Genomic DNA, 15,848 nt, shown 5'->3' on the forward strand with positions numbered 1-15,848 from the left:
ATAAGAAGAAGGAGCGTACTGGTGAGCTCAGTAATTGCAAAGGGACCAGAAGAATTCTCTTCATAATGAAGAAAAATACTCAATCGCCTGTCTGACCAATCAGAAACACTCTTCAGGAGGTCGTTGTTGATATGTCAATGACTACTATCTGTAGAAGACTTTATGAACACAAATACAGAGGCGAGACTGCAAGATGCAAATCATTAGTTAGCCACAGAAACAGGACGGCCAGATTAAAGTTTGCCAAGAAGTATTTAAAAGAGCCTGCAGAATTCTGGAAAAAGGTCTTGTGGACAGATGAGACCAAGATGAACCTGAATCAGAGAGATGACAAGAGCAAAATGTGGTGGTGTAAAGGAACTGCCCAAGATCCTACCTCATCTGTGAAACATGGTGGTGGGGGTGCTATGACCTGGGGATGTATGGCTGCCACAAGTACTGGCGCACTTATCTTCATTGATGATGTAACTGCTGAGAGCAATAGCAAAATGAATTCTGAGGTGTATCGAGCAAATTTGAGCAATACCTCTAACACATTGGACAATGCTTCATTCTTGATCCCAAAAATACCGCTAAAGCAACAAAGCTAAAACCTGGAAAATTCTTGAAATGCCAAAATCAATCTAAATCTAATTGACCATGCCTTCCATATGCTGAAGAGAAAACTTAAGGGGACAAGCCCCTGAAACAAGCAGGAGCTGAAGATGGCTACAGTAGAGGCCTAGCAGAGCATCACCTGAAAAGATATTCTGCACCTGATGATGTCGATAAGTCATAGACATCAAGCAGTGATTGCATGCAGGAATACACAACCAAGAGCTAAACATGACTAATAAAGATACCATTGATGTGTTCCAAACATTATGGTGATCTGAAATGAGGGGACTATGTATAAAATGGTTGTAATTTCCAATAACCAAAACAAAATGTACACAAATATCCTTCAATAAAATCTGGAATGTTCACTTTCATCATGTGAAGTGTTTGATTACAAATGTTACTATGAAGAACAGGGGAAAAGAATTGAAGAAATGTGTATTTGGAGGGCACTGTATGTGCTACAGCGCTGAAAACGGCATCCTATCATTAGAACTAAACAATCACATGACAAATAGATCAGAATAAAGCTCTGTAATTTGTCAAAAGAATTCATGAATAATGATGGACAAGCAACCAAGAGAAAAGAGCAGCTTGGAGAATGTTTTCGACCTTGAAGATAGCAACAGAAAAACATTGAGAGAAGAAATGAAGACCAAAGGCAAAGAGGATAAGCCTTGGTAAAATTGGTTAACCATAAGGGAGATGTGAGGGAAGGCGAATGAATGGGGAGTGGGGAGGAATCTTTCCATTGACTGGTACAATGAAGAGAAACCGTGAATGCTGGAAGGCAATCATCATCTTCTATAATAGTTCCAAGTTCAACCTCCCACTATCAAAGAGGTCTCCACTTTCAAAGATGCCAAGCTATGTTCATACAACTCCAGATTTAGCTCCAAAAGCTTTCTTTCCCTTAAACTTACTGAGGTTCTAAACAAGCTGTTTCATTATGGCTGCAATATTGGCATCTGATTATCTGGAACATTGTCCAGAGAAGTATGAGCTCACAAAAATTCACAGTGACTGGGAAATACTATTCTGTCATCTGCTCACTTGCTCCAAATTATCATCAAATCTCTATCCTCTGTCCAAACACAGGCCCAATTTCAACAAAAGATCACTTAAGTTTAAAAATAGCTTCTAAAAGTTCCTTAATTTTATACCAAAAAGGTCTCACCGTCTCACATAACTTACATTAACAATTTTAGTCATACTGTCCTCACATAAAGTCATCCAATCATCCTGAGAAATAGACATGGACAAATCTTTTTCCCATTTTAATTTAGATTTATAAACATCCAGCTTAAGCATTTTAGTCTGCAATAAAGTATACATTTGAGATATAAATCCTTTCTTACCGCCATCAGTAAGTAGACTTTCAAATTTAGACCATTTAGGTAGCCGCAATTGTAAGCCCAAAATTATCCAACAATAGTGCTTTAACTTGATAAGAAAAAAGAGTGAAGATATTTCATATTTCTTTTTCATTCTTTGAAATGAAATAAAAAATCCAGCTTCGTAACAATCTTCTACCAATTTAATTCCTTTCTCCTCCCACAACTTCAAAAGTTGATTATTAAGTGTAAAAGGAAAAAGCTTATTTTGAAATAAAGGAGCTTTAGCTGAAATTTTACCTTCAGTACCTATAATTTCATTCTTCTTAGTCCATAAGTCCATTAAATGTTTTTAACACTGGTAAATTATAATTATATAATAACTGAGAATTCTATAAATAAACTGATCCATCCTCTGCTCATCAATCTGAGATAGTTCAATATTAGCCTATGTCGGAGGTTTATCCACATCAAACATCCTATTAGTGAATTTCAACTGTTCTGATTCATAATAATTCTGAAAATGAGGAAGTTTCAACTCTCCGAAAGCATACTTCCAGGTGAATTTCTGTCATGACACCCTCGCCATTTTATCTTTCCACAAAAATTTCCTCACCAAAGCATTCAGATCTTTGAAAATTTTTTGAGGAATCTTGCAAGGAAAAGACTGAAAAAAAAATATTGAATTCGGGGACAGATATTCATTTTAACACAATTAACACGTCCTATTAATGTTATAGGTAAATCTTTCCACCGATTTAAATTATGCTTAATTTTAGACAATAGAGGTAAATAATTCAATTCATATGTGATTATAATTATTATCTATTATAATACCTAAATATTTAATCCAGTCAGACCACTTAAATTTCACAATATGCCTGCAAAGTGAATAATCTACATCAGCCAAAGGCATAATTTCACTCTTTTCCCAATTAATTTTATATCTTGACACTTCACTATACTGCTCCAACCTGCCATGCAGACTCCCCAAAGACAGCAAAGGTTGTGTTAAATATATCAAAACATCATCTGCAAACAAGTTTATTATATACTCATGCACTTTCACCTTAATACCCTTAATATAACAATCTTGTCTAATCATCTGGGCCAAAGGTTCAATAATCAATGCAAATAGAGCTAGTGACAAAGGACAGCCTTGTCTAGTTGATCTAGATAACAAAAAAGGTGAAGATACCTGTCCATTTGTCACAACTCTAGTAGTAGAATTTTTATACAAAGCTAACCAATAAAAAGAGGCCCAAAATTGAACTTCTCCAAAACGTTAAACAAAAAACTCCACTCTACTTTATCAAAGGCCTTTTCTGCATCAAGAGCAATTACCATTGGTTAGTCGAATCGCTCCCAAGAAATATTAATTAAATAAATCAACTTTACAATATTAACTGCTGAATACCGATTTTTAAAAAAACTTCCCTGATCTATGTGAATCAGATCTGGTAAGTATTTAGTTAATCTGTTAGCCAAAACCGTGGGAACAATTTTATAATCTACATTCAGTAAGGAAATAGGTCTATAAGATCCTGTTTTTAGTAGGTCTCTATCCTTCTTAAGAATAACTGTAATAATTGCTTTAGAAAAAGAATCCGGGAAAGAACCAGTCTCGGTCACCTGTTTCAATACATCCATCAGTAAAGGAATTAATAAATCCTGAAATTCTTTATAAAATTCAGAAGTAAAACCATCATCCCCTGGAGACTTCCCACCAGTCATAGATCGAAGTGCTTCCCTTACTTCTTTTAACAGTAAAAAAAGCATCTAGATCCTTAATATCTGTATCCTTCAAAGGTAAAACTAAATCAGACAAAAAGTTGTCAATTTTAGCTTCATCTTGCAATACTTCAGAAGTTTACAATTTCTCATAAAATATACAAAACGCATCATTAATTTCCTGAGGCTTATATGTAATCACTGAATCATGTCTAATAGCATTTATTGTTCTAGAAGCCTGCTGTTTTTAACTTTCACGCTAAAACTTCATGAGCTTTCTCACCTAACTCATAATATCACTGTTTAATTCTCTGCAATAATTTCTCAAAGTTTGAAACGACTTATCCCGTAATTTCAAATTAACTAAACGAGCTTTCTTAAATTCCGTAGAATCTCACTGCAAATCCTTTTCCAAGATCTCTATCTCCTTCTCCAGTTTACTAGTCTCAACCATATGTTGTTTTTTAATTTTAGCTGTGTAACTAATAATTTGTCCCCACAAGTAATCTTTCAAAGCGTCCCATAAAACAAATTTACTGAATCTAAATTTATTTTCAAATACAACTATATTTGGTCCCTCATTAATTTAATAAATTCAGGATTTCTGAACAATATAGAATGATATTGATAAACTCTCTCATGTACTGACATTAATAACCAGTACAAATAATCAACAACAAAGGATGATCAGAAAAAATCCTACTCTTATATTCAGCTTTAAAAACTCGTCCTTGTAAATGTGCTGATACTTTTTGAGATTAGCTTTAGCTGTGGCTAGGAAATGTTTGGCAATTACTTGGGAAAATTAAACCAATTTGAGTATTCAACGATGGCATTTGGAAATGAGATCTCGTATTCTGTTGGAAAAGATAACATATAATTTATGCAATAATTATTCCTTTTTTGTTAAAACCTGGAGCCCATATATGGAATATATGCGGTTGAAATATTTTTTCCCCCCACATATTGGTGGTGATGCCCCAAACGATGGCAAATAATTGATGGGTGTAATGTTAATTGATCTCCTCCTTTCACTTTCTTTTTTTCTTTCTTTGGGGTACTCAGAAGCGGGTTGGGAGGGTAGGGTGGGGGTTGTAAAAGGTAAAAATGTTATGTCTTCATTTGTATTTTTATTGTATGATTTATTATGATTATTAAATAAAATTTTCAAAAAAATAACAAAAGATCACTTCTCCTCAATAGACAATGGCACTTCGATCAACAATGGTTGGGGTGAAGGATCACTGGTGATTTTGGACTATTTATACAAATATAGCTACATGGGATCAGAGACACAGTATACTGAGGCTCACCTCGTAATTCACCAAAGCCTCGCTGTTAGCGCACCACAATTACAGCACCAGCAATCCCCGTTCAAATTATACATTCTCCCCGGACCTGTGTGGTTTTTCCCTGGGTGCTCTGATTTCATAGAAATATAGAAGATAGGAGCAGGAATAGGACATTCGACCCTTCGAGCCTGCTCCGCCATTCAACGAGATCATGGCGGATCTTAAAGTTCAGTACCCCGTCCCCGCCTTCTCTCCATAACCTTTAATACCCTTCTACTGAAGAAATAGATCTAATTCCCTCTTAAATATATTTAATGAACCTGCCTCTACTGCCCTCTGTGGCAATGAATTCCACAGATTCACCACCCTCTGGGTAAAGAAATTCCTCCTCATCTCAGTCCTAAATGGTTTGCCTATTATCCTCAAACCATGGCCCCGGGTTCTGGATTTTCCCATCATTGGAAACATCCCATCTGCATCCATTCTGTCCAGTCCTGCCAGAATTTTATACGTCTCTATGAGATCCCCTCTCAATCTTCTAAACTCCAGCGAGTACAATCCCAATTTGCGCAATCTTTCCTCATAAGTCATTCCTGCCATTCCAGGTATCAGCCTGGTGAATCGCCTCTGCACTCCCTCCATTGCAAGAACATCCTTCCTTACATAAGGTGACCAAAACTGCACACAATACTCCAGGTGGGGTCTCACCAAGGTCCTGTACAGCTGCAGTAAGGTATCCTTGTTCCTATACTCAAACCCTCTTGATATGAAGGCCAACATACCATTTCCCTTTTTAACCGCCTGCTGTACCTGCATGCTCGCCTTCGGAGACTGGTGTACAAGTACCCCTAGGTCTCTCTGCACTTCCCCATCTCTTAATCTATTGCCATTCAAATAGTAATCTGCCCTCCGGTTTGTATTACCAAAGTGGATAACCTCACATTTATCCACATTGTAGTGCATTTGCCATGTATCTGCCCAGTCCCTCAATTTATCCAAATCACACTGGAGCTTCCTGACCCCCTCTTCCGTGCACACAACCCCTCCTAGCTTAGTGTCATCTGCAAATTTGGAGATATTACATCCAATCCCCTCATCCAGATCATTAATGTAAATTGTGAACAGCTGGGGTCCCAGTACAAATCCCTGTGGCACCCCATTGGTCATCGCCTGCCACTCAGAAAACGAGCCATTTATCCCAACTCTCTGTCTTCTACCAGCCAGTTCTCAATCCACATCAATACTTTGCCCCCAATCCCATGAACCTTGATTTTGAAAGCCAGTCGTTTATGCGGGACCTTATCGAAGGCCTTTTGGAAGTCCAGGTACACCACATCCACTGGCTCTCCCCCATCTATTTTACCTGTCACCATCTCAAAGAATTCCAATAGATTTGTCAAGCACGATTTACCTTTTGTAAATCCATGTTGACTCCCTCCGATCCCTTCTCTGCTAGTCATTTCCTCCCACCCTCCAAAATGTACGAAGTTGGTAGGTTAATTGGATGTAATTGGGCAGCATGGGTTTCATGGGCCAGAAGGGCTTCTACCACACTGTATCATTAAAATTACAATCAGTAAAGCATGATTTAAACTGCAACTAATCTCAAGAATCTCAAGTCCCATCATTGCCTCTGGAACAGCCCATTCAACAAAACTGATGAATGACCAGCACCAGAGAACTACAAGTCTGTAACAAGGCTAATTAGCTATTAGATATATACCCCTCATAGACAGGCAAGTCCTTTGCCACAACAATAATGTTAATCTTTACAAGTCATAGTTGATTTACCACATTATAACTGGTTTTAGAGCAATTAAAATGTCCAATCCTTTGGAATATTCTTCCTATTTTGAAACACATGATATGCAGGAGACTAACAATTTGGTAAGGAAATTGCTCAGAATATGCAGTGGTGTTAGGTATAGTTGTACATAAAATTATATTGCACTGACTTTAATAAATGATGTCATTTTTTCAGAGCACAATTTTGACCAATATTGTTCTTGAATCCTTTTCCCCAAGTCCGTCTCCCATCTTTCCCTCAACTTGTGCAAATCTGGTTTGGGGTTATTGCTCGGCAAGAGGAAATGATCCTAGATATACTTGTGATCCCCTTTCGAAGAAGAGCCTTCATGTCATTTTACACATTGGAAGGGTCAATCTCTTAAAAAAGATCTGAATTGAAGTTAGTAGAAGTCCTTATTCATAACAATCCTCAATATACTTAATCCCTTTACGGTGCTAAGCACTCAGGATTTGATTTCCTAATGTCATTGGTATTAACTCAATTTGATACAAGGGTGTTTTTGAAGATAACCCCGCTTTTAGACCTATACATTTAATAATTTGTTGTTCTTATATTGCAAATAAGAAAACAAAACAATAAAACAAAATTATTGATGTTTTTGTTTCTCTCTATCCAGTGAGAACAAGATGTCCTGTTGTCAAATAACCTCAAACATATATATCAAAGGATGCGGAAAGACAATCCAGAACACCAAGTTTGTTCTATATAGACACCAACAACTCTGCACCGCACTGCCATGCAATCTTGGGAGAGGCAAAGGATACAAGAAGGTGCAAATATTTCAACAAATCTCTGGGAAAGTCAAGTAAAGCCTTAATACCACAGAATCACAATTAACCTTCTAAAATAATGCCTTTTTTCTCTCCTAATTTAAGAAGTATTAAAGTCTTTTTGTTGTGGAAATGGATGGGGTAAGGAAAACATCAATTGATTGTTTGTGAAAGCCAAGTTTACGACTAAGGAACCATATCCAAGTAATTACTCATGCAAGACAACATTGTGTTGGCCTTTCATTCAGAGCATTTGTGTTGGCAGGCATACTCAGAAAGAACAAGCACATTTTCCACAATAACACATAACACATTTCTAATCAAGAACTAAAGGGCTAAAATGGATGGACGTGGAAAATGTGTGCACAAATCATGAGATGGTATCACAAGTATGGTGTGAGAAGCACTAAAAATTAATGTTCCGTCTTTATTATAATAAGTTCAGACTCCATTTCGTACACACTGCAGTATTGCCACCTCTGGCAGAAATCTACAGGTTAAAGTTTACGTAGGCTGGAAGAAAATTATCACCCACCATAATCGGAATTATGGAACTCAAATTTTGAGACTTCAGTCTTTTGCCCCTAAAATGTTGACATGAGCAAAGAAACATGAGTACTTGGTTTATTCCACAGCTAAAGAAACCCAGAATGCATCAGAAAGTTACCAGTCAGATCCCCTTTAAAAAACCTTCCCCTCACTTTAACTCTATGCCTTTTTGTTTTTGATAACCCAACCATGGAAAAAATATTTTGACTTTCATTCCTATCTGTATCTCCCATAATTTTATGTGTGTCTACTGGGTCATCCCTCAGCCTCTTTTTTACTCCAATCTCTCCCCATAACTAATGGGTGGCAAACTTAACGTAGCAGTTAGCCTAATGCTGCACAGTGCCAGCGACCCAGGTTCTGTCTGTAAGGAGTTTGTATATTTTCCCTGTGTCTGCATAGGTTTCTTCTAGGTCCTCTGGTTTCCTTCCACCCTTCAAACCAGACGGGGGTTGGAGGTTAATTGGTTGGCACAGGCTTATATTACTGTCCAAACTAAAAAAAATTTTTTAAAGTCCACCAAAACAAATAAAAACCTCAGTCTCTTCAACTTAACCATATCCTTCCCATAGTGGGGCAACCAGAAATGCACACGATACTCCAAGTGTAGTCTGACTAGCATTTTGTAAAGATGCAACATCACATCCAAACTTTTATCGTCTACGCCTCAATCTATGAAGGAAAACTTATTATATGCCTTCTTCAACATCCTAAATATATTTGTTGCCACTTTCAAGGATCCATGGATTTAAACCTCACCATTCTTTATTTCTTACTACCCTACCATTTACTGTTATGTCCTCGCCCTATTTGTCTTCACAAAATGCACCATCTCACATTTGTAAGGATTAAATTCTACTTGCCAATGATCCACCCAACTTTTCAATTGATCTATATCCTGCTGTAGATTTAGATAAACTTTTCTTGCTATAATGCCACCGATTTTCATGTCATCTGCAAACTTGCTAATTATACCATCCACACATCCAAGTCATTAATATATATCATAAACTAAGAAAGGGCTCAGCACCACTGGTCACAGCTACCAACTCGAAAAGCAACCTTCCACCACTATTCTCAGCCTCCTATCACTAGACTAATTTCGGATCAAACTCGCCAGTCATCTTGGATCCTACGCCTTCTGGACAAGTCTGCATGCTGGACCTTGTAAAATGCCATACTAAAATCCACATACACACTGTCCATTGCTCTGCCTTCATCAATTTTCATTAAAAAAAAGTTGTTACAACTCATGTCAACACAACTACTCTGCTTGTAACAACATCTCTGTGAAAGACATTATTGCCTATTCAAGGAAAGAGCCAGTAGAGACCTGGAGATTGAAACAGCCTAATGTAAATGTTAGTATTAACCTTTTATTTACACAAGCAGCTAGACTGCCCTGGTTCTAAATCTGTGGCAGATGCTGCTTCCTATAGTAATCTGAGGAGTGGATATATTACGATTTGGATTTAATGCAGTGCTTTTCATTTTTAAGATGTCTTGCGGCAAGTACCAATAAGGTGTAATGATGAGAGAAGAGAGAGAGAGAGAGAGAGAGAGAGAGAGAGAGAGAGAGAGAGAGAGAGAGAGAGAGAAAAACTGTGTAGTATTGGAAGAACGGACTCCAGGTTGGAATTCTGTCGACATTGCTGAGGCAAGGGTAAGAAGGTGTACAAACTTAAAGATAATTGTAGAGAAAGGGAATGACGATAACTTGAAGGAGACCAACAACTACAAATAATACGTGAAAAGGAGGATGCACAGATAAAATAAAGATACAATTAGTGGATTAAGGGTTTTTTTAAAAAGTAAATAAAGAAGGAAACTATCAGCTTGGAAATAAATACCAGCAAAAATGGTTTGTCCTTTCGAATATTGGTAATTTACAAAATATCCTGAAATAACAAAATCATGAAACTAATATCTATACTAATGTGAAATTCAGGTGGGACATCCAGAGCTGTAAATAATTTTTGAGGATAACAAGTATGAATGGGCACAGTTCTGAACTTTTATGTTTAACCAACAAAATCTTGTATTGTGTATAACTGACGAGACATATATTCTATCAGGAGGGAATGTAAATTTATTTATTTTTTAATTTAGACATGCCTTACACTAACAGGGCACTTTGGCCCAAGAGTCCATGCCACTCAATTTACACCCCATTAACCAACACCCCTGGTATGTTTTGAACAGTGGGAAGAAACCCCATGCAGAAACAGGGAGAATGTACAAACTCGTGGGTTTCGAGTCCAGTTCAGATCACTGGCATTGTAAAGGCATTGAACTAACTGCTGCACCACAGAATTAATATTTTTAGAAAATTGTTCCATTATTGTTTTATGCTTCACAATCAGGGTTAACCAGTAACCATGATTGAATGCAGAGGTCCGAGCCCTTCTCAGTACTTGTGATGCTGCCTTCAGGACAGGGTGTAGGATGGCATTATGATCAGCCAGGACTGAACTCTTCCATGCAATCCAGAAGCCAAAGTCGGGGTACACGCAGAAGATCCACAGACAACTGTGCAACTCCAGCAACACTAGGTACATAAGGCAAAGGATTAGGACTATAGTGGATCACAAGTCAACCTTGTGAGTTAAGGAAAATTATGCCTCCCTTCCAAACAGACTGAACACCTTCAATGCATAGTTTGATGAGAACAGGATGAAGCAAAAGAAAGCTCCGTATCCTCCTAATGAACAGGCCCCCTGTATTGGTGCAGCTGAGGTGAGGAGAACCCTATCCAAGGTAAACCCACACATAACTGGTCGGGTATTTAAGGACTGCACAGAACAATTGACAGATCTTCACTGACATCTTCAACACCTCACTGCAGCAGTCCATTGTTCCTGCAGGGCTAAAGACAGCCACTGTCAACCCACTATCCAAGAGGGTGATAACAACAGGCCACCATAATAAAATGTTTTGAGTGTCTGGTGATGGGACGCATCAAAACACTCCCAGAGTTGTTGGACCCATTTCAATTCACCTACAGAAGAAATCATTCCACAGATGATGCTACAGCCTTGTATCTTCAATATGTCCTGACCCATCTGAAGAACGATGCCTCATACGCCAAGTTGTTGTTCATTAACTTCAGCTCGGTGTCTAATGCGATCATTCACCAGAGGCTGGTGGAGAAGCTGTCCTTGCTGGGACTCATCAGTCCCCCTCTGTAACTAGATTCTAGAGTTCCTAACAGAAAGGCACAGTCTGTCCGGGTTGGTAGCAGAATATTGAGCACCGTCACACTGAGCACTGGCACACCTTAGGGCTGTGTGCTCAGCCTGCTCCTGTTCACGTTACTTGCCCATGACTTTATTGCCAGATTCAGCTCCAATATCAAGTTTGCAGATGACAAAAGAGTTAGCCTCAGCAACAACAACGAGTCGCACTACAGAGAAGAGGTGGAAAACCTTGTGAAACGGTGTGAGAGTAACAACCTAAGTCGCAACGTGGACAAGACATAGATGATCACGACTTCAGGAGCACCAAGAACGACCACCCTCCACCACTGATCAAAAACTCTATAATAGAGAGTGTGGAGAGCACCAAGTTCCTTGGAGTTCACTTAACTAGTGACCTATTGTGGACATTCAACATCTCCTTACTTGTCTGGAAGGTGCAACAGTGACTGCACTTCCTCAGAGGACTGAGGCAGGCAAGACTACCGGCCACCATTATGTCAACCTTCTATAGGAACTCTTTCGAGAGCATCCTGGCTGGTTGCATCACAGTGTGGTACGATTGCTGCAGAGAAATGGATTGGATATCAATCCACAGGACTATAAGTGGGCCAAAGAGGATCAATGGAGTCTCCCTCCCCTTCCACTGACATGATCTACTGTGATCATTGTCTGAACAGGGTGTGCAAAGTCATTGAGGACCCCTTCCACTCTGAACACAGCATCTTTCAGCTGCTCCCATCAGGAAAAAGATACAGGAGTATCAGAGCCAGCACCGCTAGGCTGAGGAACAGCTTGTTCCCACAGGCAGTGAGAATGCTGAATGACCAAAGGAACTGCTCACATGAACCATCTGAAGTTCTCATATTCATGAAACAATATTTATTTATTTGTATATATGAATACTTGTCTTGCATATGTAATGTTTGTCCGTATGTGTGTTATGTCTGGTTATGTGTCTGCATGCTTGCACCAAGGACTGGAAAATGCTGATTTGTCGGGTTGTACTTGTACAATCAGATGACAATAAACTTCACTTGAAGATCTTTCTACCAGTTATATCCCCCCCACCCCCCAATTTTAATGAGTCATTAATCTGAAAAGTTGACTCCTTCACCAAAGATGCTACTTGATCTTCTGAAGGCTTAAAGCATTCTCTGCATTTGTTTAAGATCTTCTTTCCACAGAATTAAGGTGTGGACAGTCGAACAGGAAAGTAACAGTATCTATGCTGTTGCATTTATTTCTACCTCAATCACAAATGTTGGCACATTACCTATTTGATTACAGTGTGATGTCCTGCTTGATCTTAAATATTGCCACTGAAAACACTGAGACTTGGTGAGAGTAATCCTATCTCTGTACCAGACACTAACATTCTTTTGCGCTTTTCTCTCTATAATTCATACAGAGGCACAAATATGACTGATGCATAGGAATCACAGAAATCACTGGAGAAATCATCTCACAAATATAACTTGCAATCCTGTCCACCCAATGTCAATTTTTTAAAAAAACATAAGCAAATCAACAAGACAGAAAGCACCATGTAGTGCCTAGTTTAGATTTGTTCTTTCAGGCTTTAGAATTGTTAATCACATCCCCCACACTTATATTTCATTCATAAAATTTGTACCGATATTTATGCAATAAAGAAGATTCATGTATTGTCTCTGGGATATCATTACATTCACATAAAATATCTCTATCATGTTAACATGTCATTAATTTTGTTATTCCAAAACATTCCATCAAAAAGCCTGTTTGAAGTTTTTATATAAGAACCCACTCGCAGGAGGAACCTAAATTGTGGCCTCTCTCCTCAGAGCCTTTGCAGCTGCTGCACCAAGCTGATGTGAATAGCTCAGTACTTGGTGCTGCTCCAATCTACAATTGCTCCTTGTACTGGAAGAAAGCAAATTAGAGAAAGGCAAAAATGCATCTTCCATCAATAATTTTCCAGCAGTGATCAAAATTTGTCTCAGTTTGTGCCCCTGGGAAGAGTCCATACACCAGGGTCCTGCATTACAAAGCTGCTCGGGATGAAACCTGAAGTATGAACTGCATCTGTTTCTGATCTTCTTGACCAGCACACACTCAAGAAGATAAATGATCATCTTACCCTGAACATAGCCATCTCGACAAGTGTAGTGGGATTGGAATCCACCTGTTTATGAAGGACTCAATGGGAAGGACTTTTTCACCAGCAGTCTGGCTTGTTTGAAAGTTCTGGTAGTGAGACATTCTGACAAATTATTTTAACAGTCTGCTTGGAAAATTACTGATAGAATCCACTGTTTCTGCTGTGAGGGGTCATTCTGTTCAAAGGTGCAGACAAAGACATTTTTCAGCACAAAGTTTTCTGTGAGGTTCTGCTCAGTTCAACTGAATGGAGAGTTCTACTGCAACGTGGTCAGAGCTTCCTTCTGTAACACATGCAGAACTTCAGCAAGTGGAAATACTCAGAATTTGTGAGCCCAGGATGAAGGCCACATGAAGGCCATTTCTTCCCCTTTTTTCTGGAGATTTGTACATAATTCCCTGCAGGCGCAAGCTGTCAGCAAGGTATGATGTACTTGGGTGAAGGAGTGGGATATAAGCCATATCTACTAACCCAAAAACACCTCACCTCCGGTTTAATCTCCATTATCAAGTGGTGGTAAGCGCAAAGCTGTTAAAGTGTCAGCTGTCTGTTGTAAGGAATTTGTGTGTTCTCCCTGTATCTGTATGGGTTTTCTCCTTCTGTTCAAAATATATTGGGGATTGTAGGTCAATTGGATGTAATTGGGCAGCATGGGCTAATGGGCCAAAAGGCCTGTTACTGCGCTTTATATCTAAAAAAAGAGAAGAACTGTTTATAATTTCTATTTTATCATGGGCATATGTTTAACTCTGTACCTGGAGCATGCCCTGACTTAATCCAAACATATTTCCAGAACCTCAGGAATTTGAACATTAATATCAAACTCCTTTAGGTTATTTAAGAGTACAATCCATTCACCAATCTTCCACAATACTGAGAAGAATGGAAGCAATTCCTGTCAAGATACTTCTGTGTATTAATTGGCAAACAGCAAACAGTAAGAAGGCATTCTTTGGAGGTAACAATGGATCCGGTGTGAGAAACAGTCAAATCAACTTGTATTTTAGAGTGAACAAAAAGCAGATGGGGGAGTCAAGCATTGCTCTTGGACAGAATTGATCAATGAATCAGGTTAGGGACCTTTATCCAGACTAGAGAGGAAAAAGAAGATATCGGGTGGTGGGGGGAAGAAGAAGGAAGAGATTTTCAACCTCTCATTGCTCCAGTTGGAGGTTCCCAGCTGCTTCAAAAGGGCATCATTCATCCTGGTGCCCAAGAAGAACAGAGTGAGCTGCCTCAACGACAATCGCCCAGTAGCTCTAACATCTACTGTGATGAAATGCTTTGAGAGGTTGGTCATGGCCAGAATTAACACGGACCTAATGTAATGGATAAATATTGGGAGGATTTATAAGATTAGTCGGTTACATAAATACACACATTTTAAAATGAATCTTGTTTGAAAGACTGAAGAATTCACATTCAATAACATTGCAGGATCTCTGGAGAATGAGATGCACGTTTCACAAGTAGGTGCTAACTGAAATGACGTCATGAAATGAAAGACAATTGTTTGTAGGAGACAAACTGGCTGTTAAAAAGTACTTACAGTGTGCTCACAGAAAGGTCACTCCAGGGTTTTGTTTATCTTGACCAAGGAGAATAACTCCTGTTGTTTACTGAAGAATAAGATGGCTCCTTGCAAGTGTGAAAGCATTCACTGTCCCAGTTAGGAGTGGTCAAGTGTGAAAAACCAAACCCTCATTCCTATCCCAGGACACTGAGCGGCCAATTTAGTGGGATGCAAGTGTGAAAGGAGCTTGAGATTGCTTTGTTATCATTGCCCACCTCTACCCACCTAAAAGGGTTCAGGTTGAATTCTGGAACTATGGTGTTATAGGTAGCACCTATCTACAGAATGATCGAAACTGATTAGTGAAGTGGGTACCAAAATTCAAGGAGGACTGTGATCACAGAACAGTTTCAGGGCTAGGTTACAGAGAATGTTGCACGATGAGACTAGAGTTCAGACTTGGGATAGGAAAGAAAATTGTGAAAGCGGAAGGGGGAAACCCGAGACACTTGACTAAATGTTAAACAAAATCTGTTTTGTTAAATAGAGTTAAAATATCTGATTTTATAACGTACGTGCTATGACGAGTGTGGAAGAAAGACACACAAGAAGATGAAATTGAAGACTGATTTATTGCATTGGCAGCTCTGCTTATATGGGCCCCTGGTGCTGATGTCATCAGAGCACCAAACTCAGGTTGGCCGGTGATCCAGCCAGAGTTCCCCGTCTTTCCGCTGTGCAGAGGTCACCTGGGATGACGGTCAGTGTCACCACCAGGTCCGCACGGTTACCGCGTCTCCGTGAAAAGGCCACTACATGACCCCCCAGAACCAGCGACCAGGCCATTGTCTGTAGCCTTCAGTGGCCTGACCCTGCTTGTTACAGTCTAGATATGGTGGGCTTAATGTGGTCGAT

At 39.1% G+C, this 15,848-nt stretch overlaps 1 protein-coding gene and 1 long non-coding RNA gene across 4 annotated transcripts in view; one reads left to right on the forward strand and one right to left on the reverse strand.

The window, feature by feature from the left end:
- The window catches only part of LOC138741004 (uncharacterized), a 30,477-nt gene extending 22,810 nt beyond the window's left edge, over positions 1-7,667 (forward strand). The window contains exon 2 of the long non-coding RNA XR_011343263.1: positions 7,381-7,667. This is a non-coding gene — a long non-coding RNA (uncharacterized lncRNA). The remainder of the gene's footprint in view (positions 1-7,380) is intronic.
- dcps (decapping enzyme, scavenger) overlaps positions 1-15,848 on the reverse strand; it is a 115,236-nt gene that overhangs the window by 41,497 nt on the left and 57,891 nt on the right. The window lies entirely within an intron of this gene.

This window comes from Narcine bancroftii, chromosome 8 (genome assembly GCF_036971445.1).
Source record: "Narcine bancroftii isolate sNarBan1 chromosome 8, sNarBan1.hap1, whole genome shotgun sequence".
In the NCBI taxonomy this organism is placed as follows: Eukaryota; Metazoa; Chordata; class Chondrichthyes; order Torpediniformes; family Narcinidae; genus Narcine; species Narcine bancroftii.